Raw genomic sequence first — 26,807 nt, forward strand, 5'->3', positions numbered from 1 at the left:
ACAATTAAAATGCACCTCCAGCTGTCAATCATGAAAACAGTCAAAAACTTAAAACAAGTATGCAAGAACCAAAAAAACAAAATTGTTTATTGGTGATTATTACAAGTTATGCAACAAGCCTGAGTTTTGCAGGAGATTATAATCCTCATGTAATAGTTACCTCTATAGAATGTGTGTTTCTCTGGCTCAAAAGACAGAATAAAGACAATAATAGAAGTAATTAGCAAGCACAAATCTTTGGCGCCTTTTACCGGGTACCTAAGGTGCACAAGGATTGTATTAATGCAAAGATGTTTAACTAGAGCTGGATAAAGGGGGCAATGGGGGATCGACCTTCAGGTGGGATTATTAAATTATCCTAAACTAAATCTCCAGGCCCAGAGTAAATATTTGGAGGGGGCAAAAAAAAGTTGCTCAGTAGTGTCACACCTCGTGAACCTAGCCGCCTCCCAGTATTGTGTTATTCCTAAAAGCCTAAAAATAGGGGAAATCACCTTTTTCTTGGGGTCGGGTATCCTGGGTAGAAGAACACGAAATTATTCTCTGTCTACAGGATCGTTTGAAAAAAAAGGCCACTAAGCAGAAAAAGTAGAACAGTTGGCCCATTTTGAGGTGAATGTTTTAAGAGGGATGGTGCCCGTTCTAAACCTAATATATCGGTTTTTAGCATAGCTGGGGCTGATCCTAGCTAAGTGTGGTTCAAACTGGGGGACATGTGTGCTGGAGATATTCTGCAATAAAACCCTCCTTGTTTCCGAGTTTAAATAATATATGCTCCCAAAAGCTTTTCTTCGCTCTGCTCACTGTATCTTTGCACATTGCCAATGGGGTCAGCCAAATTTCTTCCAGTTTAGTGAAAGTACAGAGGATTTTGATCTCACTAAGGGGCATATGTATCAAGCCCTTTTCCCGTTCGCAAACGGGCCGATTCTCAGAATCGGCCCGTTTGCGAACGGGAAAAGGCCTTTTGGGATGTATCATCCCAAAAGGGCATCGCAAATTAGAGAATCGCAAAATTTGCGATTCTCTATTTTGCGATTGCATTTAAGGAATAGCAAATTGCGATTCCTTAAATGCAATGTATGAAGCCTAGAAAAGGTCCAATTTGTCCGCAAGGAATCGCAAATTACCACCAACTTCAAGTTGGTGGTAATTTGCGATTTCTTTGAAAAATGCACTTTTTGGCATTTTTCAAAGTGCCATGTGACGGATGTATGACGTTACAACGCACACTTTTACAACGCATGCACTTACAACGCATTTTTTACAACGCATAATCCATTACAACGCATGACATTACAACGCATGACACTACAACGCATTTTTAAAAACTACCTTTACAACGCATTTCCATTACAACGCATAATACCTTTACAACGCATACCATTACAACGCATAATATTAAATTGCATTTAAGGTAAGTATTAGATAGTATAGGGGTAAAAGTTACTTTTCTAACTCCAGGGGGTGCAACAGTAGGGTAAGTGTTGGATAGTATAGGGGTAAAAATTACTATTCTAACTCCAGGGGGTGCAACAGTAGGGTAAGTGTTGGATAGTATAGGGGTAAAAATTACTATTCTAACTCCAGGGGGTGCAACAGTAGGGTAAGTGTTGGATAGTATAGGGGTAAAAATTACTATTCTAACTCCAGGGGGTGCAACAGTAGGGTAAGTGTTGGATAGAATAGGGGTAAAAATTACTATTCTAACTCCAGGGGGTGCAACAGTAGGGTAAGTGTTGGATAGTATAGGGGTAAAAATTACTATTCTAACTCCAGGGGGTGCAACAGTGGGGTAAGTGTTGGATAGTATAGGGGTAAAAATTACTATTCTAACTCCAGGGGGTGCAACAGTAGGGTAAGTGTTGGATAGTATAGGGGTAAAAATTACTATTCTAACTCCAGGGGGTGCAACAGTAGGGTAAGTGTTGGATAGTATAGGGGTAAAAATTACTATTCTAACTCCAGGGGGTGCAACAGTAGGGTAAGTGTTGGATAGTATAGGGGTAAAAATTACTATTCTAACTCCAGGGGGTGCAACAGTAGGGTAAGTGTTGGATAGTGTAGTGTAATATTATGCGTTGTAATGGTATGCGTTGTAATGGTAGTATGCGTTGTAATGGAATGCGTTGTAAAGGTAGTTTTTAAAAATGCGTTGTAGTGTCATGCGTTGTAATGTCATGCGTTGTAATGGATTATGCGTTGTAAAAAATGCGTTGTAAAGGTAGTGCGTTGTAAAAGTTGCGTTGTAAAGGTTGTTCCCCCATGTGACACACAGACATGCCCTTAGGACATGTATGTGCGCCACATGTGCATACATACATATTTCAGGGGTGCAACAGGGTGTCCTTTTGACACCCTAGCACCCTTGGAATTGCATTCTCAAATTGCGAATTGCAAAATGAAAATGTCTTCCCATTCATTCCTATGGGCCTCCTAGCCCATAGAAATGAATGAGAAGGTATTCCTTAATTGCGATTAGCAATTTGCTAATCGCAATTAAGGAATGCCAAGGAATCGCAAAACATTTGCGAATTTTTTATTACATCCTGTTTTGCGATTCTCAAATAGCGATTCCCTAAATATCGCTATTTGAGAATCGCTAAAACGGAATTTGATACATATGCCCCCAAGTCATGGGGTGCAGACTCGTTTGTCTAGCTCAATATGTTTGGTAAAAGCATTGCGATTCTCTCAGGACAACTGGACTATGGAGCAGTTCTTGATCCCCAGCTCTTCATATGTATCCCCTTAGCTTTGGGACTAATACTTAGCTGTTTGGGGGCTGGGAGAGTAGATTGCATTGTTCTTTCTTTATGCTTTTCTACATACGGGGAAGGGATTGCTATTCTTTTGCAAGGCCCAGCCTGTGTTCCTTGTGGCTTGATTCTCTTCTACGATTTTGAGGAACTGCTCAATATGCGATTTTGTGTTGCCGCTATCCTTGCCGGGACATGTGTCCACACTTTGCTTGACCTTTTGCTTCTTTTTGCTTTACTTTCAATAAAAAGACTTTAAAATAAAAGCATTGCGATAAGGAGTTAATTCAGCTGTTGTCCAGATGCAAATCCAATATTTTAGAATCTTTAAGGATATTATGGAATCAACTTTGTTCAGTGCTAAATTGAAGCAGATAGGGACCAAGGGAGTGCTTGGGGGAAGATCGATCATAGATCTGATACATTTGTTTTTCAGCTAGTTCCAATGAGGAGGTATCAGTATTACCCCATAGTTGTGCGCCATAGGGAGCGACAGCAAGGGCTTTGGCCTATAAACCTTGAGCACTTGTGAGATCGCACCACTAGAGGTAGCCTTAAACTTCCTCAGGATCACGTCCGCCATGTGTTGCAATATGGATTTACATTTCTCTCTCTGCGCTCCCAAGAGCTATTCTCAGTCGATCTGACACCTAGATAATCAAAGTTTTTGACTTGTTCTGTGGGGCACCCTCGACAAACATCTTGCCCCTGAAGAACGATGAGGACTAATCACTGCAAATTTGGATTTTAAGGTATTTATCTCCAGTTCTCAGGCCAGGCAAAAGGAGGCAAACTTATCCAAGAGGACCCGCAGACCCATAGGTGTTCTAGTAAGTAAAGGCGTGTCATCTTCGAAAATGAGTACAGTACTAATACCCGATGATTTTGGGGCGTTGTGATTGCAGTGGGCAAGCCAAGCCACTAAACCATTGAAGCTAAACAGTGTAGAGACTAGTACGCATCCGTGCCTTTCACAACACTCAATTGGATTTTTTGAGGTGAGGTCATTGTCCTTATGCCACCTTACCTGTGTAAATGTTTCCAAATGGCGACTGACCAAGATTATTAATGTCGCCCTGGATGCCATAGTTTCCTAGGACCCTCCAGAGACTTTACCTAGAGACAAAGTCAAAAGTGACCCTCAAGTCCATGAAGACTATGTAAAGGTGATCCCGCTTCAATTCAACATATTTTCAACATAGAGTCTTGAAGTGGAACACCTGATCCAGTGCGCTGCCCATGCCCCTAAACCCTGCCTGGAAATCTGAGAGAATGTGATGATCTGAGATCCACTCCAAAAGTCTCAGGAGGACTTGCCTACAAAAATGTTTTTGAAGATGGGGATGATAATTGCACCCGTCATGAGGGGGGAATATCACCATCTCTCAGGATTGCGTTGCTGAGAATGTTTAGATATGGAACCCAGACAGAGAGTTCAGACAGGTGCAGATCCCCAGGATACCGTCTGGCCCTGGTGCTTTTGTCCTTTTCATCTGATGCAAGGCCTGTTTAGTTTCCGTGAGCCCAAATACCACTGAAGTTTCTTTGTTTTTGCCAATCAGCGAGACTGGCTGAGCAATTGTTATTCACCTATTGCAGACAAGAGGGGCTGTGGGCCACTCCCTGTAGAGCTCAAAAAGTGAGACACCCACAGTTCCGGTTGGACAACATCATCGGGTTGGGTATCTAAAGAGCGACTCCAAGTAGCCATCATTTTCCACAATGCCCTTGTATTTTTGTTGTATAGGGATTCGGTGAGGTCATTCCACTGGGCGTCCTCCCATGATTTTCTGAAGGTTGATAATGTCGACTTAATAAACAAACAATGATCCGGCACTTCACTCAGTAATACATATGTTTGTAAAAGACACATTTTCAGAGACAAATCAGCAGATCGTTGTATAACTTCTTTATTCAAAATTCTTCTTTAAAAATGACACGAAGTAGCCAACGTGTTTCGTCCATAAGGACTTCTTCAGGGCAAAAATATATTCTTGATACGTCCCTTTTCGATCTTTAAATGGGTTTTTTTAAACGAAAAAAGGCGTAGAGATTGCGGTGTATCAATCGCTTCCAATAACTCCCTCAGTTGGAATGATAAAATAGCAAATCCTGAGCACTATAATGGTAAGCTCAATGTTATCATCCATCAGTAATAAAGGTATGGTATTCGGACCTATCGTAACTTGTAAAATGACACCATTCCGGTCCTTTGCTGCCAACGTTCAGGCCGTATTTTGTGTCGACTTATAAAATTCCCTTGCTCCATTTATCGCCCTACTGTCCCCCTTCTTTAATGCTTTAAGAAGCCCTTCTTTGGCTACTCTGCATTCTGGAGTGAACCAGCTAAAATGGGTGCCAGGAGAGTTGCCTCTCTGACCATCTTTAGTAAAGTATTGTTTCAACTGGGCCGACAGCTCACAGTGAAGACTAACGAAGCAGGTAAAGTTTTGTTTTCTCTGTTAATTCAAAGGGGCTCAATGGTTTTAGAAGGCTCTAGTAAAGGGAGCTCAAGATTGTATCATTGTTGGATTTCATAGCTCATTTTGTATTCCGCATTTGTAAGTTAAAATAATAGAATTTGATGACGTATTTTGTTTTGTTGAGTTCTTTTTGAAAATAAGAGCGGGTTGTAGCTGTGTGCAATTGGCTTCGTGGTCGCTCTCCACTCTTGACACCACCTCCATATCAACCACATGGGACCAGATCCTGATATCGATAAAGATATAGTCTGTGATGCTGGAATACAGGCCTCTTTTAAAAGTGAGTTTGCAGGAGGTATCAGAGACTGTGTGACCATTTAATGCCCTGAGCTCATGTGTTACCAGAATGTCAGTAATTTGCTCAGAAACTTTTGACTGTTTAAACTGGGGGCTAGCTTTAAAAGAAGGTTTGCCACATTCCTTATCCTCTTCACTACTTAAAATAAGCAAATGTTCCATGGTCATAATCACTGTATTGCAATCACTGGCAATTATTTTAAAGCAAGAACGATTAAGTAGGTCAGGCATTAGGGACAATTGTCTTATTGGGCCTATTTGAGAATTATCTGGAAGTGAACAAATGTAAACATTAATAATGGCAATCTGTCTAGTCTTGGGGGAACTACCACAATTTATTTGCAGTTAGCTGAGATCATCTTTGCACTATCAAACGCATATCATTGTTTGCCAAATTTTCAAACAATCAGAAGCTTTACCATCCTTTGAAGGTATGGCATTTGATGACACAGATAGATAACCAATTCTCAATATTGATTCTGTTGCCCATGTTTCTGGAAAACGATAATATGATGATGATCGATGAATGAATGTCATTCAGGATAATTAAGCTTAGCACCTCTCCACCAGCAGGGTTTGCAGAGTTCTGCCAACTCCGCTCTCCGCTGGGAATGCAGAGTTCAGGCAAAAACTCAGACTCCGCTACGTAGCGGAGTTAACCCCTGCACCCAGGCCCAAACAGGAAATAAATAATCACTTACCTGCTCTGGCGTCGCCTGGCTGCCTTCCTCCTCGCCGTGGTCTCATCCTCACCATCCTTGTGTCCTCGCGGGGTGCACACCCCTACTTTGTATGTCTTGGGCGACTGTGCATACACGCTCATGCATGCGCGCATGCGCAGTCCTCGCAACATGTACAGCGTAGAAGTTTGCGACTAGTAAGGACAGCGAGGAGGAGACCATGGCGAGGATGAGGGCAGCCCGGAGATGCCAGAGCAGGTAAGTGATTATTTGCCTTTTTTTAGGGTGGAGTGCAGCGAAGTTCCACAGTTTTTTTTAACTCTGTGGAGCTCCGCTTAGTGGCACTCTGCGAACTCTGCCCAGGGCTACTCTTTATCCATCAATGTTCCGAGACAATAAATTGATGGACTCCTCTACACAAATGCTTGGTGCCGTGAGAGATTTGGTAGAAACTCCACGGTAGTTGAACTTGACCTCTGAAAGTAATCAGTGAACCTGAGGTGGAGATTCATTGCCTCTGGGTTCCAAACCTAGCCTCTTCAGACGTACATAAGGAAATTCATATGATAGCTTATTGGGTCTCTTTGGCATTGTCGCTGAAGCTCTATCGGAGCTTGGGGTAGTCAGTCAACTGCAGATAAACTGCTGGGGCAAGTGGATAGATAGGGATTTCCATACAACCAAGGGGATACAGTGTGAACGCTGAGGAGGGTTTACCTTTAATCTTACGGATAAATCAATGTTAGGCCTAAATCAATGCTCTAGAGCAATGAGTCCTTCTACAAGATAATGGTTAGCAAGTCAAACGCATATGTAATCAAAAGATGTGTGTTTATCAGAATGATAGAATGCATCCAGAAAGTCCTGATGATTGATCTGTAACCTTGTATTGTATGTAACCAGTGGGTAGTTTTATTGGAAAGAAATTCATGTGTTTCTTTGGCCCCTTCTGGAAGTTTAGGGACATTTATCATGTACATGTCAGAAGGGTTGGAAAAACTCCTAGCTAATCTAGGAAAGGAAGCTTTAGGGTGTTTGTATGGACATGCATGCTCTGGCATGTCTTGCTGGATGTGTGTCCCAAAGAGACGGAACGTCCACTGATGGATTAAGGTGTTTCTGTTGTTGCTCATGCAAAGTGTTCTTGGAGCACAAGGGGATATCTGACTGCTTGGTCTGAAATGCCCTACTGGGTTCTCCACGTAAATGGACTAGTGGTCATGCATTGCCTGCTGTTTGGCTGTCTGAACAAGCAGCTATTCTTATATTGCTAATCAAAGGAGGGGTTGATACATTAGCAGTCTCTCTAAATTGGTGGACATTTGGGGTTAGTTTTGTAAGTAAGGAGCGAAACAACCTCACAAGCAGTGTAGGCTGCCCAGGATCGCACCAGTGTATATTTTTTTCATCTTATGTTATATAAGTTCAACTTATAGCTCTCAATATTTTGTGACACCACTGCTTAGGAGTCACACTATATCCCAAAAAGTTCAACACAAACTGAAAAAGGAGTGCTAATAATCACAATTTGTTTATCTCATTTAGGTAATAAAAGTTCAAAAAGACAGGAGAACGTTTTTCATCAAAAAGTCTCAAATGTCAACCTTCCAACCAAATTCAGTCTATCATTGAGGGAGGAGTCGTGTATTAATATCCAAAGCAATTTTATTGATTTCTTTGTCAAATTTCATTCAGCCCAGCCAACACGTTTCATCCAAAAGGACTTCATCAGTGTTGGTACATCCATGTGCCTAGTATCTGAATGTAAATGACAATGCCTCCCATGGGCAGATTATAGACACAGCGCCAAACGGGGGAAAATGATTTCCCACGTTTGGTGCTGTGTCCACAATAGTGAAGATCCCACTAGGGGAGACTTAAGCTACCTGGAATGAGGAGTTTTTCTTCATGAATCTGGCCATGGGGAACTTTGTGATTTTCTTTGAGTTGCTAGGCACATGATGGTGCGGTACTCGGGGAAGCAAGATGGCGGTCAGCTGTGGGGACCGCTCGCAGCTTGCACCAGCATGATCCAGTAGTCCCCACACAGGGAGAGTAAAGAAACCAGCTGAGTAGGAGGAGATGATCGCACTGATACCAACAATCCTTGAGGCATTTGTGAGAGTGTAAGTGTACGGCAGGATGCCTCGAGCTATTTACAGCGACTGAGAAATTGACCAGCGAGCTGAAAGCAATCCCCCCTCCCGGGTCACACTTACTGGACAAAAGGAAGCCGTAATCAGTTTCTAAGGCGATCGAAAGAGGCTCGGCGACTGCGGGTACTGGCCCAGCTACGGAGGCTCCTGGAGGTATCGATGCAGTGAATTGCTTGGAGGTGGAGCTGGGAGCTCTAGCTGCGTGTTACCAGGGACCCTGAGGTCAAGGCGTGAACCGGAGTGAATTGACCCTGGATGTGAAGGTGAAGGCTGGAACTACTCGCCAGCAATGCTAGCCCGGCAGCAGAGTAGTGAATCTATTGAAGGGCTCTAAGAAGGGCATCGTGGATGGCGAACTTGGAGGCACCCCCACTGGGTCATCAGTGGTGGAGAAACGGGCAAAAGAAAAAGGAGGAAGTGATGTGAGGAATGCGGATAACGGGATCGAGAAGGCCAACAGTAAAGGTACTCTGCAACTGGCATTTCCTGGGGGGCGACTTTACTTGAAGTGGGGGATGGTGTGGGTAGAGGGGATACGCTGATGGGTACATTGATAGACAGTACCCCCCCCAGTCTAGTCTGCCAGCAGTTAAACCTGCAAACTGATACTCCCCAACAGCAAGAGAATGAAAAGCCAGGTGTAACAACAGCTGTGGACTCAGAAAAGGTGGAAGGAAAAAGCGTAAAGGAAAGAATGCAAACACCCCTGCACTCCTTGCGATATAGTGTTGGGCTGACTGATGGGTCTGATATAGATCTAGCGGTAAGCCGTAGTGATGTCATGGGAGGGAAAAAGGGGAATGACGCTGAAGCGGCAGATTGCTTTTATTCACTATCAGATGCTACATGTTCAGCGGATGACTCTATATCACTGTCTGGATCTAGTGGAAACTGTACTAGCGAGGTAGACTCAGCTGCAACTATGCGTAAAGCACGCAGGAGGTCTAGTCAGGCAGAAAAGGCAGAAATGGCTGCAAAGAAAAAAGCCACAGTACAAGAAGAGCTGAACTGGGATTATTTCCCAACCCCACAATTGAGTGGCACTATAGCAAGCAAGGCAGGTGCAGAGTTTCAGGAGAATGCAGCATCTACTCTGGATGTTATACTGCAAGCAATTTCATCACATCGTGAAGAGGCAAGGCAAGACAGCAGACGCTCCCAGTCGGCCCTCTGGAAGATGCAAGGCTCTGTTCGCAAAGTGGCTGAAATCTGTAACTCTATTAGTGGGCAACTAATTGAGCTGGAGACACGTACTAGAGCCCTTGAGGATGATGTATTGGCTGTACAGACACAATCAGAGGCACATGAAGCTAGATTATCAGGCATTCAGTGGAAGCTAGAAGAGCAAGAAAATCGCTAGCGGCGCAATAATTTGCACTTTTTAGACATTACAGAAGGGCACGAAGGTTCTGATACATGCCTCTATATGATAGACCTACTCAGTAAAGCATTTCCAGATCTGGAAGGCTGGAATTGGCAGAAGGAAGTCCAGCATGCCCACAGAATCCCTTTCACCTTGAAAAAACCAACAGGGCTATCCTGGTATTTTTTGGGAATTTCCTACTACGGCAAAACATCTGGGAGAAAGCCAAACCAGAAGCTAAACGGAGGGTAGATGATGTTGCCTTCTTTGCAAGGCCAGATTTCTGCCACATCACTGTGGAAAGACGCTGGAGGCTGTGACAGATGATTGCCCCTTTCCAGGCTAAGGGGGCACAAGCCTATTTGATGAACCCTGCCAAATTAAAAATATTTTTCGGAGGCCGCACATACTAATATAACTCTGAGGTCAAAGCAAAGGAGGCCTTGGCGGAGTTAAGGGGCTAGGCCTGTAAGGGCCTGTAACTGGAAAGGGGGGGTGGTACTCGGAGTATATCCTGGAAATGTATGGGAATTAAATTTGCTGTGCCGGAATAGATGGTAACACAGGGTAGGGAGGAGCTCGGAGGAGGTCAGCAATTCAATAGTAATGGGGAGTGAATGGTATATGGTGTATGTAATATGGGGAACAAGAAGCTGTAGGGTCAGTACATGAAAGAGAACCATTTAGAATTTTTTTTTCTTTCTCTTGGTGTTTAATTTATGTGGCATCTACTTAGCCATCATATCGTATTTCTTCTTTTCTCCCTTCTTATTCTTCATTTATGACAGTACTGTGGTTCTGCTATTCATGTTGCTGCACTGTTTCATCGCACACACAGACCTAGGTCTGGAAGCTTCCACGGTGGAGGGTGAGCATGGGGCACAGGGACAGGGGGGAGGGAGGGGGTGGAGGGGGGGCAGGTAGGGTTGGAGGGGCGGAGGGGGTAAGGAGGGTCAGAAAAGCAGAAAAGGAAAGGCAGGTATAAAATTTACAAACAATGCAAAAATGAATGAGGAGGGCGCTAAACAGGTAATGGCAAGTAGGACAAGTATAATTCAATATGAGTAATATTAAGATTTGTACAAGTAATGTGGGTGGACTAAACAATAAGAATAAACGTGGAAGAGCTTTTGAGATACTTAGAACCATCAACCCAGATGTAATGTGTTTCCAGGAAACGCAGATCCCATGGAACAATAAAGATGTTTTGGCGATCAGGGGCTACAATTTGGTGGTTTGCTCCACTCAAACTTCTATGATTAGAGGAGTAGCAATCTATATTAAACAATTTATGGGAAAGGCCAAGAGGGTTGCAGCTGATAATTGGGGATGCTGGGCAATAGCAAGGTTGGCTATGGGGGTAACAGTGGTCAAAATATATGAGGCAAACCAGGACGATCCAGAAATTTGGGAGAAGCTTGAAGTGAAACTTGCGTCCTGGCCAGAGCCAGTGATAGTGTGTGTCGATTTAAATATACACTTAGAGACCACTAAAAATCAGACCCAGAAATATGTAGGAAGGAAGCCACGGGTATACAGAGCACTGACTAACTTTCAAACTAGTCATGGGCTAACTGACATGAGGAAAGAGAAAAATTCTGGGGGTCCTGGATATACATACTACTCGCACCCCCACAGGAAGTATGTGTGCCTAGACTATGTTTTAGCTTCATGGAAAATAATCGATAGGGTTAAAATTAAGAAACTCCTGCAATTATTCTCGGGCCACAATCCGCTTATGTTGGAGCTAACAGGATTTTGCAAGGGAAGGCAATTGAGTGCCTGGTCATTCGATAAAAAGTTACTTGCTAGTGAAGACTTTTGTACTCACATCAAGCGCTGGTCCATCAAGTTTTTGATTTTAATAGGTACAGTGCCTCGCGCAGGGTGGTATGGGACTCTTCAAGGCTGGGTTGAGGGAATAAGTAATTAGCTACGTGGGACAAGCACGCAAGCAAAGAATGACTGAGGTTGACAAATTAATGGGTAAACTAACTGGGTTGGAGGCAGAACATGTGGTAATGATTAGTAAGGGGGAACAGGAAGAGCAAATCAGGGAACATATGCTGAAATTAGCAGTAACAAAGGCAGAATTTAATAGCTTTTTTCAGGAAAGGTTGGCCCAGACATATCAAATTCATTGGTGAGAAATGTATGAATATGGAGAGACAGCAGGAAGGCTTTTAGCACAACTCGCAAGGCAGAAAAGTGTTAGAAATAACATGCAGGAAATCATGAACAATCAGGGGCAAACTGTGAACGGCCCGAATAAAATTGCGGATGTTTTTGAAGAATTTTATAGGAAGCTATATCAGGCAGATACGCAATGAATAAGTATGGTGGATCAGGAGGATAGATGGCCAATTTTACCAAAGTTAGACGAAGCCACAGAGCAGGTACTGGATAGAGAAGTCACTTTGGAAGAGGTTCAGGAGGCTATTGGTGCTTTTTCCGCGGGGAAAGCAGCAGGCCCAGATAAGTTTTCGCTTGAAGTATATAAAATATTGGTACAGGAACTTGGTCCAATCCTGCATTATCTGTTTCTGGGGGTCCAGTATAGTGGGACACCCCCTGGAGCATGGCAGAAGGAGAAAATGGCAGAACTGCCAGCTTCATATCCGCCAATATCTCCTATGAACTCTGACGCTAAACTGTATTAAAAAATGATGGCCAAGTGTCTTCATGGGGTTATATTGACACTGGTTTCCCCTTGGCAGCACGGCTTTGTCCCGGGCAGGGGGACCACAGACCACGTTAGACGGGTTATTGCAATTCTAGATATAGCAGAAGCAGAATCTAGTGCGGTGGCTGTGGTTCTCCTGGACGCTGAGAAAGCATTTGACTGGGTATCATGGCAATATCTATGGGATACTTTGGCAGAAAGGGGACTAGGTCCACGGACAATTCGGGCTATACAAGCAATGTACTATCAACCCTATGCCCAGCTACAAATCATGAGTAATACCTCAAGGAGAATTGAGATAGCCAGAGGGACGCGACAAAGCTTCCCGTGCTCCCCAATTTTATTCGCCCTATATATGGATCCACTTATAATGCAAATTGTACAAAACCAAACAATTAAACCTTTAACTACCATGGGCTTTGAAACCAAGATTCTAGCACACGCTGATGATGTCGCAATAATAACAAGCGAGCCAACGAGTGCAGTTAGGGAGATAGAAAGTATGGCGGAGGGATTTGGTAGGAGGGGAGGTTACCTATTGAATAAGGGAGAAACTCAAATGATTTGCTCGTCCCAGTGTCAACTACAAGATCCCGAAGACGTGAAGAGGCCACATATTTAGGGGTAAATATTACAAACCATATAGACACTCTATGGGCAGTTAATATAGATCCGGTCATAGATACAATTTCTATGGAACTCAAGCAATTGGATAAATTGTACCTCACAATTGTTGGTAGAATTGACGTAATAAAAATGATTATGTTTCCAAAAGTATTATACCTCCTCCGAGCAATACGGTTAGATTTGTCAGAAGACAATATAAATAAAGTTAATGCCATGTTCTCCAATTTTATATGGGGGTATCAAAAACACGGCGAGCACTGAAATTCTTGACTTTACCAAGAGAACGGGGAGGATGGGGGGCACCAAATATGTTATTTTATTACTGGGCTATTGCCGTACAACAGATGGGTGGTCTAATTTTAGCCAGGAAAAGTAGAGGTACTTCCACGGGATTACCCACAATATATCAATTGTCCCTAGGAAAGAAGCAGATGGGCTCTTTCTGAGGCAGATTGAACCAAGCTATTTAAAAAAAATAAGGTTCAAGTGTATCAAAGGCGCTTGGAAGGTCTGGAAGAAGGTCAGTAAGATTCTGAAGATTCCCAAACAAAACAGATATACTCCTTTGTGGCAAACCATTTTGCTGGAAGCCATCTATGATGGTATGAATAGGAGTTGGGAGAATGCTGGTATAATTAGTGTGGCAGATCTGCTTCAGAATAATGCATTTATATCATTTGCAGAACTGGTACAGAAGTCTGGGGGTAAGAACAACACACAGTACAACTATGTACAGGTGCAAAGGTGCTTAAAACAATTCCTCCAGGATCCTAATAATTTGGAGAAGATCCCATTGATTGAAATTTTTAAACGACATGATAGGAGAATCATGGAATATTATCAGGAGCTAATAAAGACTCTCCCAGACGATATGGAAAAAACAGAAACTAAGTGGGTAGAGAAACTAGGGGACGGGGATGTTGATTTGGATTTGGCAATCGGATTAGGAGCAAAAGTCTTCCTCTCTGCCAATTTAAAAGCCCAACAATACAAAACCTTGTTTAACCTATATTATAAGCCGGCTAAGCTTCATGGATGAGGGAAGAGGGGAGATGATAAATGTCCAAGGTGTCAGATAGGCCCTGCTGACATGATGCATATGTTTTACTCCTGTACCAAGCTTTTACTGTTTAGGGAGAGTATAGAGGAATTTTGGGTACAAGCACTTAATAAGCAAATAAAGATTACTCTGTCATTAATGGTATAAGAATACGATAGCCGGGCAAATCTTGATACATCACAAAGGGATTTTGTGTTAATGACAATAGCTGTAGCCCGGTTGCTGATAGTGACAGCTTGGAAAGACAAAGACCCACCTACTTACCAACTCTGGCTGCATAGAATGTTGAGTATTAGTGTGCAGGAAATATCATTATATAAATGTAAAGGGCGAAAAGCAAAGAAGAAGGGTATGAAATTATGGGAACCTTTATTACTTTGGCAGAATAGTAAAGTTGTATAAAGTAAGTATGGAAGGTGTATATATGTATATATTTAGAGCTTTATGTACTGTGTTGACTGTGACGGAATTCATAATATAACGTAGTAATGTACTATTTGCTTTATATATATATATATATATTTTTTCTTTCTGATGCCATACCTGACCTTTTCAATAAAAATAAAATAAAAAAAGAGTTGCTAGGCACATGAATCCATTTTCGCATTTCATCTCCATGATATGGCTTGTTCTTACATCTGGTATAATTCCTGGAGCTGATTCTAAGCTACTGTGAAGAAGCTTGGTGGGAGTTAAAGGCTCGGTATTGACAACCATTAGCAGAGCAGGGGTATGTGGATTATTAAAAAAGCATTTTATGTTTTCCATGCCAGTCTTTCCCACCCTTCTCCCTTTTTCTTTCATAGCTAAAAGTTCTGCAACCTCTTCTATCAGTACATCGCTTTCATCTAGCATAAAGTTATCTGTTGAGTGCCTCGGATGTTTTTTGACATTTCCCAACTCATGACATTTTTCTGGAGCTTTGCGTTTACCCATGCTGCAGCAGAGTCTCTGAATCACTCGGTGAGCCCGTATAAGGGTGTGGAACGATCTTTAATCATTTTGGGGTACAGGTACCAAGGAGCACAAACCGATGGAATATAGGGCCTGTCCACACGGGGAACAACCTTTACATCACGGTTAGTACACCGCGATGCAGTTACATCGCAATCGTTACAACGACTGCGATGTTACCACGCCATGCCATTACAACGCAAGTCTTTACATCGACTTGCGCTAGATGGCGTGCTAACATTACAAATAGTGTAGTTTACTATCCCAACACCTTCCCCACTGTTAAGTGGACTGGAGTTGGAATAGTAAATTACGCTTTTCTAATGTTAGCACGCCATCTAGTGCAAGTCGATGTAAACACTTGCGTTGTAAAGGCTTGGCGTGGTAACATCGCAGTCGTTGTAACGACCGCGATGTAACGGTACGCGTTGTAAAAACTCGCGTTGTAACATCGTACATCCGTCCACACAACTCGCAGGCAAACAGCAATAGTACAAAGATAAAGTACTCAATAAGACTGGAGCCAGCCGAAAGAAAGTGATAATTGCTACATTGGCCAGATAATTTTAACTAAAAGTTACCTACAAACAATTAAGATTTCAACTGTAAGTTTCTCAATCAAAAACAACTCCTACTCCCAAGGAACTGTCTCCTAAAGGCTGGGGAAACCCACTGGTCGTAGCAGCCCACTACGAATAATTGCGACAACCAATGGCGCAGTATTGTAATGCGCTTAAGAGTGTTCTAGCAAAGATAACCCCAGATTCTCAGCAGCTATATAATCGAGAATAGAGTCCTCCGCTAGTGCTGTTAGCCATGTTTGAGTGAGTTCAGCCCATCCCTCTTTCCCAAAGGCCACGAGTCTTCCCAAGGCAGATAGCACAGTTGGAACAACAAGTCTATGAATCGTGGGTGAACATGAAGCAGACAGGCGGGGGGGGCAATGGCGCTCAGCAGCAATCTTTGGAGCCAAAAGCTACTAAATGTATCCCCAACTTGAACACAAGGAGATAGTGAAACAAGAGGAAGCTCGATGGGATCTTGGGAATAGAGACTCACTCCAGCGAATGAACAGGCAGACAATAGGGATGAAAAACCTGGGAGGAGGATTATCAAAGCAGGCTTGTGAATAAGACTGAATGATGTAGTGAAATGGTCCTGTCACTCAAACCAGGCCGTTAAAACCAAGGGGGGGTAGCCCTGCCTCTTCCTGTTGCTGATGGGTGCAGGACAGGCCTACCCTTGGACTGGGCTTAGCCAGCAGGTGTCCAGCGCTGCGAGTATGTCAAATGCGCATTATAGCATCATCTGCACCAACTGCATGTGTGGGCAGTCAGGGTCTCCTTCTGGATGCCACCCTGGATCCTGGGACCTGTAGTCCCTCTTAGCTGCCACCAAATGAAGCGTCCCACACTGCGGGTATGTCAAAGGCGCATTGTAGCACCAGCTGCACCAAGAATACGTGCAGGCAGTTAGGGTCCTCCTATGCCCTGTGAGATCCTGGGTGCAGTAGTCCCTCTTAGCTGCCAAGAAATGAAGTGTCCTGGTTTTCCTATTGAGAAAGAGGACAATAAAGTTCCAATTTACTTGAAAATGGCTGTAACCCAGAAGTGTTTTTTATTTTATTAATAATAAATGTGCAAGAGAATTTTTTTAATCTTTCCGTTGTAATAGGATTGAAAGTGTAAAATATAGTTGAAAAACGTGGTTGAATGATATCCATGCCTTTTACAAAAAAGCATCAGAAACACATTACAAATGGATATAGTAAACCAGCAAAACTCAGTCCTGATAAAGCCTATAACTTGACAGGACACTGCTATATGCGCTGAAACAGCAATACTTCTACAGTGCATTCTGAATAGGAAGTCCAGGAAGTACAAAAATAAACAGAAATCCTATTTATGTTTAAAACAATTCAGGTCATATGTACAAAACTTTTTTTTGAGGTAGCAAACAGCCTGATTCACAGAATTGGGCCAATTGTGACTACTGCACAAAAGGTTTATTGAATGCACAAAAGCGGAAATTGCAATTCTGTAACCTGTTACCAAATCACAATTTGGTTTGTAAATTGAAATTTGGAAGGGGTGTGTTGAGGGCATCCCTTTCTATTACTGATTCACAGTGGTATGTAGGAATGTTTTGTGACCAAATTAGGGTCCCAAATAATTCAGGGCCCTATTTATGAAAAGTGTTGCATCGCTAGGGTGAAACAGCAATGCAACACTTTTCAGTGCTACCATCCTTGTGACACCGTGGATGTGCCTTATTTACTGTACAGCACTCCATGTCCAAGGATTTACAGATACGTCAGGAATCCTGACGTATCTGTCAGTGCAAAAATGGCACATTGCTGGAGTGTGTCTGGAAACAGACACGGCTCTAGCAATGTGTCATTTCACATGGGGCAAGCCCCATTTGAAAAGGCCTGCGTCACCCCTTACACCTGCTTCAAGCAAGTATAAGGATTTGACTCAGTGATGCCGTAAAAGTGATGCAGTGAAATCTCATAGATTTCTCAGTGCCACTTCTATGAGGCTTTTCTGCATCAGAACGCCCACCCTGCATACATTATACCTGTCGCAAGTATAATGTAGCTCAGGGATTTACAAAGTGACATATCTGCCTAGATGTATCGCTTTGTTAATATGGCGCAGTGAAGCGCATTTTTACGTAGCTGCAGCATCACAAAAAGTGACGCAATGGCGGCGTAAGAGCCTCATAAATGAGGCCCTCATTTTTTATCGACGCCTCAGAGGATGTGGCAATCATTCACAAACGGGTGACCGGCAGCACTTTCCCTAAGGTAACTATAATTAACGCCCTCACATCCACAGCTAAATACCCCAGTTATTACATCACATGACATGTTCTGTAACATCATTGATGACATCACTGCAACATTTGAAATTATATAATTGATGACAAGACTGTGCATGGCGGGGCGTGAGTTATATTCACTAGAGATAACTATAACTGATGAATTTCAGTGCTTTTTTATTAGTTTAAAATGTTCCATTGTCACTAACATTTTCACTTAACTATAACACCAGTTTAACGGTTGTTTTTTCAGTTAAAAAATATCTATCTATCTATTTATCTACCTATCAATCACCTACTAGCAAGCTTCATGAAATCTTCACTAAAGTTTTCCAAAAAAGTGCCCTATTTTGCGTACTAGTGCATGGAAGGTCTTGGGGGTGATCCGTCAAGGGTGTCTGAGAAAAAATCTGAGTCCCAAAATACTTTTTCCCCTTGCAATGTCTATGGGGCTTTTGCATGTTTTTAACACAATTACAGACCAAACCGATGAACAGATTTACACCAAATTTGGCAGAAAGCTTACCCTCACCCGTGGGCGATGGAGGTTGTATTAATCTACATTATTATATATTACTTTGCGTTAAAAAAAACATAGAAATTCACTGAAAAAAACAAAGATTACAAGGACATTATAGTTAGGTTAACGTTTTACCTACACAAAACCATAGCAATTCACCAGTTATAGTTATACTTATAGTTATACTTATCTGAATAAACTATAACATGTGCTTTCAAGTAACTTTGGCCCATGAGTTATAGTTTCTTAACATAAGTATAACTATAAGTATAACTAAAAATGCTGAATTCCTATGATTTTGTGTGAGTAAACATCAACATCAACATAAATATAACGTCTCTGCAACCTTTGGTTTTTTCAGTGAATCTATCTATCTATCTATCTATCTATCTATCTATCTATCTATCTATCTATCTATCTATCTATCTATCTATCTATCTATCTATCTATCTATCTACCGATTCACAAAGGTAAACTGAAAGGAAAGTCTAGCTTTACAACTTTCGATATTCACAAAGGACATTTACGAGTAGTAAAGTTTGACTTTTGTCTGAGTTAAACTTAAAGTTTGACTGAGTCTAAAACAGAGACAAAAGTCTAACTTTACTATTTGTAAATACCCTTTGTGAATACCAAAAGTCGTTAAGATAGACTTTTGTCTCAGTTTACCTTTGTGATTCGGACCTAACTATTTATCTACATTATAATTCTTGTACTTGAGCCGGCAGCCAAAGTGGAAGGAAGTTCACTAAGCAGAATCCCAGCTGCGTTTCAACAATCAAAATATAAAAATAACTTTTCCTTTTCCTGCTCTGTTTTTATTAAATGATTGCTAGCAGCAGAAAAAATATATTTATGGCAAGGAGTTTATTTGTCTCCCGCTGTAGTTCTTTAAAGGAAGGATAACATCTCTGCTTATTTCTATACATTTTGAGCTACAGTATTTTATCATCTGATTTATACTAAACTGTTTCTTATAGATCTTTGCAACAATTCATTAACTGCTTTTCAGTGTGTTTAGTTTCATACTGCAGATAATACTTTCGTTCTTTATGACTGCAAGCATACTATCTTTAATATGAAATGGCAAGGCACCAAGGATTTATGTGGTTTCATGAAAGGGTGATGGAGTGACCAGGTATTGCAAGGAATAAAATACCCTTTGCCATCCATTGAAAGAATATTGCAAGTCACCTCAGAGGCCTTGTTCCTCTTTATGGTTTATACCATATATAATACATGAGATTCTGCAATCTCTGAATTAAAATCCATCTCTAATTTCTTCATAATCACCGATTTATGACACACCAAGTCACCGATAATAAAGAAAAGACATCAAAACCCAACTGTAATAACTTATTACAGTTGAGGTCTGATGTCACAATGCCTACTGCCAGAGCCAGCAGCCAAAGGGAAAGGCAGGTCAGGTCATGGAGCATAATTGAAGTACATGTTTGAGTTACAAAAGGAAACATTGCTCTTCTTTCGGCTCAGTTTATAGCTCCAAATGACAACCAGAATGGAGCTACAAATGGCTCTATTTTTATTTTTCACACTCACATTTATTTGATAATTATGGAAAAGTTAGAATCTTTCTTCATGTTTCTACACATTCTGAGCTACTCCCTTTTTTTTAAATGACTTGTATTAAACTGATTCTAATATCTTCTTGCAATAAATATTTAACAGCTGTTTTTGATATATGTCATTTCGCACTAGAGATTCTATTTTTATTCTTTGAGTTTCCAAACTTGCTCTCTCTTTTACATGAAATAGCTATGTACTAATGATTTAAGTCATTTGTGGGAAAGATGATGGTGTGATCATGTATTATAAGGAATAAAGTACCCCCACCATACATGCTAATTATATTGCAAGTCACCTTGGAGTTCTAACCCCTGCTGTGCATGGCCTTTGGCTGTGCGCAGTGGGTTTGGACATAGGGCTTGCCTTCCATGCCAGGCCCTGTGTCCAACACTCAAAATGCAGTTGACCCCTGCTGCACACAGCCTCTGGATGTGCAGAGCAGGTGCTGTAGCAAAAACACGAGTATGCAGTTCCTAAAGGGGGGGCAGGGTAATAGGGTGCCAGGTGTCCACAAAGGAAAAAAAGGATTGGAGTGGAGTAGCTCCTATTAGGGGCACAGGCCCCCACACATCCCAGGGGGCGTCATGCTTCATCAAGAAGTTCGACAAAGAAAAAGTCTAGCCTTACCTAAGAGAAGACTATGTCGGAGGAAGGGATTTGTCGTCCGCTGAAAGTACTACATCCCGCAGATGATACTCATCATCAAGTAGTAACTCCAGAGCGGGCAGCAGAGGTAACAATGAAACACAAAGGAATCAACAACCACCACCCCTCCCACGGGCTGGCACCCCTACCAGATGTACCCACAGGGACCGCCACATGCCTTTCCCCAGTCCTTCTATCCCCCTCCTTTTTAAGGCAAAGGAAGAGGAAGTAGAAGAGGAACTCAACAGAAACATGTGCAATGGCAAGAACCACGGACAGAGACCTCCCGAAAGATGAGAAATAAGACGGCCAGCAAGAGAAGCTGATAGTTTACCTATCTACTAGATCACTGACAGAGACGGAAACAAGTGTCCCATGCAGGGGTTTTTGGCCTTTTCCCTACCCCAAAAGAAGCCAAATTCAGGACTGCACAAGAGCTGCAGCGTTTCTTCAGGAACATCTGTCTGCACGCCTTCAGTCTAGACAAACCGAACATAGAAAATCCGAACTCGGGCCTCCATGACCCCTCAACCTTCACACCCACAGAGGGGATGGTTCCACATGAGGTCTTAACCTTTCAACAGGCACTCCTCAAGGATGTGGAAAAATGTCCACGCTAGTGTCCCTTCTACAATATATCCAAGTTAGAGACTGCAGCCATGCGGATGACAGCTCGATCAGGATCAAACCTGCGGACAAAGGAGGGGCGATAGTCATCTTTAACTCTGATGACTATAACCTAGAATGCAAATGCCAACTGACCAACCGTGATTACTACAAGTAGATTAGGGTGGACCCCACTGGATGACTCAGAAGCCACATAAAATCAGTGGGGTTCTCAGCCAAATCACAGGGATGGTTCAGCAAGAAGGAGTCAGCCTTCCTTATCAATGACCACCCAACGATATTCTATTTTTACACTCTACCCAAGATCTACAAAGACACCAGACCCCCACTAGGGAGACCAATGGTGTCGGGGATCGGGTCCATATTCGAACCTCTCTCACAATTTTGTGATCATTTCCTGCAACCTTTGGTAACACAAACTCCCTCCTTCCTCAAAGACTCCACTCTTGTCCTGAACCTCCTTGAGGGCGGTGACATCTCTGTCGACTTACTTGTCACTTTAGAAGTGAAGGCTTTTTATACCAACATACCCCAGGATGCCACCGTAGAAGTGATAGAAACTATCCTTATGGCTGAGGATTGGACCTCACCCTCCCCAGTGAGCTTCATTATGGAGTGTGCTACCCTAGCCCTTAAGGACATTTTTTTTCTATTTGAAGACCAGCTGTACCACTAAACACAGGGTACCTCTAATGGAAACACCTTCGCTCCAAGCCTGGCCTGCCTCTATATAGCCGATTTTGAAAAAAAACACATCCCAGGTGAGAACAACCCCTACTAGACCAATATTTTGGTCTGGCGGAGGTATATTGACAACATACTTGTCCTGTGGAAGGGTACCTTGATTACCTGTTTGGATTTCTGTGAATGGATGAACATACTAGACCCATATCTGAGGTTTAGCAAGAATCTCTCCACCACAGAATTACAATTTCTAGATCTACTGATTTCCCTACAGGAGTACACCCCAGGCCTAAGACATGCAAAAAAACAACAAACAGCAATGGCCTACTCAGGTATGATAGTCATCACCCCAAACACTTACAAGACAACCTTCCTTTGGGCAGTTCTTATGACTGCGCTGCAATTGCAACACCATTGACGATTACAAATATCAAGCTCAATCCTTGAGCTCCGATCTAGTGGTAAGGCAATATCCCAAAAACGTGGTACAAATGGCCTACAAGAGAGCGAGAAACAACAATAGAGAGGGACTCTTAGATCCACGTGAGAGGGTACCTACTGATATGATCACCTGTGTCACATCCTTTACATCTCAGTCAAACTACATACAAAAGATCATTAAAAAACACTGGGCTTTCAAACGAACTGGCAGCATTAAGAACATCATTGTACATATTAGACCATCCACTCAAAAACCCAAGCAGCAGCAACTGCTGTGGGGCCTCCCTCCTGTGACAGGTCACTACCCCTGTGGCTCATGCAGTGTGTGTCCTCTAACACTACCCTCTAAACAGAAGTCTCATACAAACTGTAACACTAGAAACTGCGTATATATCATTACAGATCTCTGTCTGAAGCAATATGTAGGGATGACAAAAAGGACAGTGAAAACCATAATCACAGAACACCGGCAGCAATGTAAGGTGTGGGAAGACAATGACCAAAATGCTCACCCACTACATAGAAATGGGCCACACACCGGAAGACATACACTGGACAATACTTGAGGCTCATACCAACATATCTAAAGAGACCCTTTTCTCTAAAGAGCAGCAATGGGTGTACCACCTTGCCACACATCATACAGGACTTTTTACATGTAGACATCACCTTGTGTCCTTCAGTTTTTTGTTTGACTTGCTCTTCACACTTATGACTGATTTATTCTATGTCAGCAGCTTATCGATCAGCATGCTCTTCAACTATAACGGCCGTTAACACTCGTTCCACACTCAGAGTTTCTCCCAGCATTCTCCATCTGAATGAATCGGACAAGCATCCATCAATGACCCTGAGACATATGTCTTCTTTGTCATTAAATTCTTCGAACTTTCAGTGTTTGATGAGTGTATCAAGTCTTTCTACAAATTCATCGATGGTTTCACCAACTTTCAGTCATTCTTGACTGAAAATAAATCTTTCATAGTCAACATTTGGCATTGGATTGAACTTGAGATTCAAGGTTTCTTTAATCTGATGGTATGTTATTTCTTCATCAGTTCGTAGCATTTTCTTCATCACTTCCTTTATGCCATTACCAGCAAGATTTTTGAGGTATTTGATCATCTCTGTGTTATCAGTCTCCTCAAGTGCATCAACAACATTTTCAAATGTCTAGATACATGGAGTCTATCAGTCACAATATGTTGCTTTTTTAGCGGTATCAAATAATGATGGTGGTTTCCAGAAAGCGGCAGTGTGGAACGTTTTTTAAAAAATATATATTTTTATTGGTATTCTGCAAAAATCGATAATTTGAATGCCATCAGGAGAAAAAAGAAGAACCAAAAACCAAAAAACAGGGGAAGCAGAACAGATTACATCTACTATCACTGTCTACAGTCAAGGGTGTTAGCTCCACCAAAACAAATATATCACACCAATTATTTAGAGAGTCATCCAACATCAGTCCATCTTATGTATGCATATTTATAACTTGAAACATAATTTGCCATTGACATTATACAAACCCAGACCAATGGAAAATGAAAAAGAAAGGAAACAAAAAGAAAACTAGCAACAAAAAACTGGTGCAGAGGAGTGGTGTGAACACATCTATGTGCTAATATCTAGTGGGAATGGGGACATTCTCAACCCGTAAAGCTGGACTGTGGCAGAGGACCCTCCCTCCGCTGGTAGTCTCCCACCCTTTGAAGGCTTAGCAGCTTCAGGGTGTATTCCAAGCCTACACATTCCCTCACCATGTGTCAGACGCTAGGAGCCCCCGATGGCCCCGGTCTAGGCACCTGGATCGCGGTATCTATTTGTAACAAACGGTCTGACTCTCCCCCTTCACTGCCTGATCCCACCGGCTTCTCCCATTCAGCTAGTACTCCCTTCCATTGCTGGGCCATCTGGATCTTCCTCACCCCTCTGGCCTTCTCCCATGTCAATGCTCTGCCCTCTGCTCCCGCCCATCCAATGACATCCCTATCCCAAATTGAAATCTGTGGACCCCTCGCAGATTTCCACTCAATCGTGATCCTACATTTAGCTAAGCCCCATGCAAGACCAATCAAGCAATTCCCAACTTTGCGTTTAGGCGGTCTGGGGAAGAGACCTAGCAGGCAAGTCTGGCTTGTTATGGCCAACTCCCTACCAAGCACGTTCTTGATCTTAACCAACACCGCCTCCCAATAAGGGCGTAACCACTGGCAATCCCAGGTCATATGGCCAAAGTCAGCATCCGGATGTGCGCACCTAGGGCATTGTCTCACTTCCCCTCCATATGTCACGTTGAGCCGATGTGGTGTCATATAAGTCATGCGTGTATAGTTAAACTGGGTATATTTCAGTTGGGTGTTCTGCAAAACCTTCCCTGAATATCTAAAACCTTTACGTCACTCCGAGTCATTAAGGAATTTACCCCCCATCGTATCCCAACGCGCCCGTAATCTATCCAGCGGACCAGTGGAGGCGTCCACTAACGTGGCATAGAGCCATTTCACGAGATGCCCTGCCGTCCCAAGAGTGAATAACGCATGAAGGACAGGGTGTGTATCAGGCTCCTCCCTTCCAGGGCCCCATACTTGCGTAAACGTGTGCATTAATGCTTCATGGCGCAGGAATTGGCCCGGGGGAGTCCACTACCTTCCATCAGGTCTGTGAAAGGGATCAGAGCCTTGTCTAAGTAACAATCCTCTACAGTGTCCAGTCCAGCATCCAACCATCTGGCCAGTTGGGCATTCATGAATACAGATTGAGCGTACCCGTGTGGTAGACCCACCAAGGAAATCAAAGGGGAATACTTTACAGGTTGTTGCCTTCCGCTACAGAATCGTCTCCACGTCTGGAAGGTCGTGTGCTGTAAAAGGGAGCAGGAGGAGATGGACGTAGCCGGTAATAGGAGTTTTGCTGCCATTAATCTTCGACCAGATACCGGATCCGTTAGGCATGTTCCCTCCTCGTTCACTCCCTCCACCCATTGTGCCAACCATTGCAGTTGGGCGACCAACATATACTATTCGAAATTTGGCACCCCAAGTCCTCCCTCCGACATAGGGCGCTGTAGGATTTGCAGAGACCCTCGCGGACGTCCATCACCCCAAATCAATTGCCGCAGGAGAGCGTGCAGAGGTCTAAACCAGCTTCTCGTCATCAGAACCGGGAGATTCACAAAAAAATAGAGCAACCGGGGCAGCATAACCATTTTGACAGCGTGATCCGGGCCATGATAGGCAATTGCAACGAGTTATAAAACTGAACACAAGAGCGAAGGAAGCGCAACGTCTTACCCAAATTCCCGTCCTTAAGATCATCCAGGTCATAAAAATTTGTATCCCCAAATATTTAAATGTACACTGTGCCCAGAGGGTATCACGCGGCAATGCTTCTGGCCTGGGTAAAGGCCCTGCTATTGGAAACAAATAGGTCTTGGTTTTATTAACCTTAAGGTCCGAAAGAGCAGCAAAATCGCTTAGGACTTGCAAGGCCGCAGTGCCCCCAACTGCCTCCGTGAGGTACAGCAACAGGTCGTCCGCATACAGCGAGACGTGGTGGCAACGCCAGCCCAAGGACAATCTCAACCCACATCCCCCATTTGAAACCATTCCACCAGGGGCTCCACAGCAAAGGCAAACAGGAGTGGGGAAAGAGGACCGCCCTGACGGGAGCAGCGGGAGATCTTGTAAGGTCTAGATATGGCTCGTCCCGTCTTGACCCTCGCAGTGGGCGAGTCATAACGGAGCTGCACCCACCGCACCCAGTCATCCCCCAAGCCCATGCGACGCATCACCTCGAATAGGTACTCCCAGCTCACCGTGACAAACGCTTTCTCCAAATTGACCGATAAAACCGCCGCGTTCTGGAGCATCTGCGTGATAGAGCACAGAGTAGATCCTACGGAGGATATAAAAGGTGCTACAAGTGGGGATAAACCCGTTTTGGTCTGGGTGAATCAGAGACTTCATATGCGGGAGCAACCTACCCGCCAATACATTACTCAGGATCTTAATGTCTAAGTTCAGCATGGAGAGCGGTCAGTAGTCTCTCACTCCCGCGTTGGGTTCTTTGGACTTGGGGAGCAGGATCACTAATGCCGTCCAGGTGGAATCAGGCAAACCCCCCCTCATACGCCTCCACATATAATGCAACCAGTTGCGGTGCCAAGATATCAACAAACTGTTGTTAGAACTTGGCCGGGAGGCCATCAGGCCCAGGCATTTTACCATGTGCCAGTGCAGCTATGGCGGCTCTGACTTCCTGCACTGTAACCAGACTTCCCAGTTCATCCTTTTCACCTGCGTCTAACATGCGGAGCTGCAAAGGAGACAGGAAGTTTCGTATATTCGACAAGGGGGCCTCGGTCAGGACCTCGTGTAACCCCTCATAATATTGCAAGAAAGTGTCATTAGTGATGT

This window comes from Triturus cristatus, chromosome 11, assembly GCF_964204655.1.
Source record: "Triturus cristatus chromosome 11, aTriCri1.1, whole genome shotgun sequence".
In the NCBI taxonomy this organism is placed as follows: domain Eukaryota; kingdom Metazoa; phylum Chordata; class Amphibia; order Caudata; family Salamandridae; genus Triturus; species Triturus cristatus.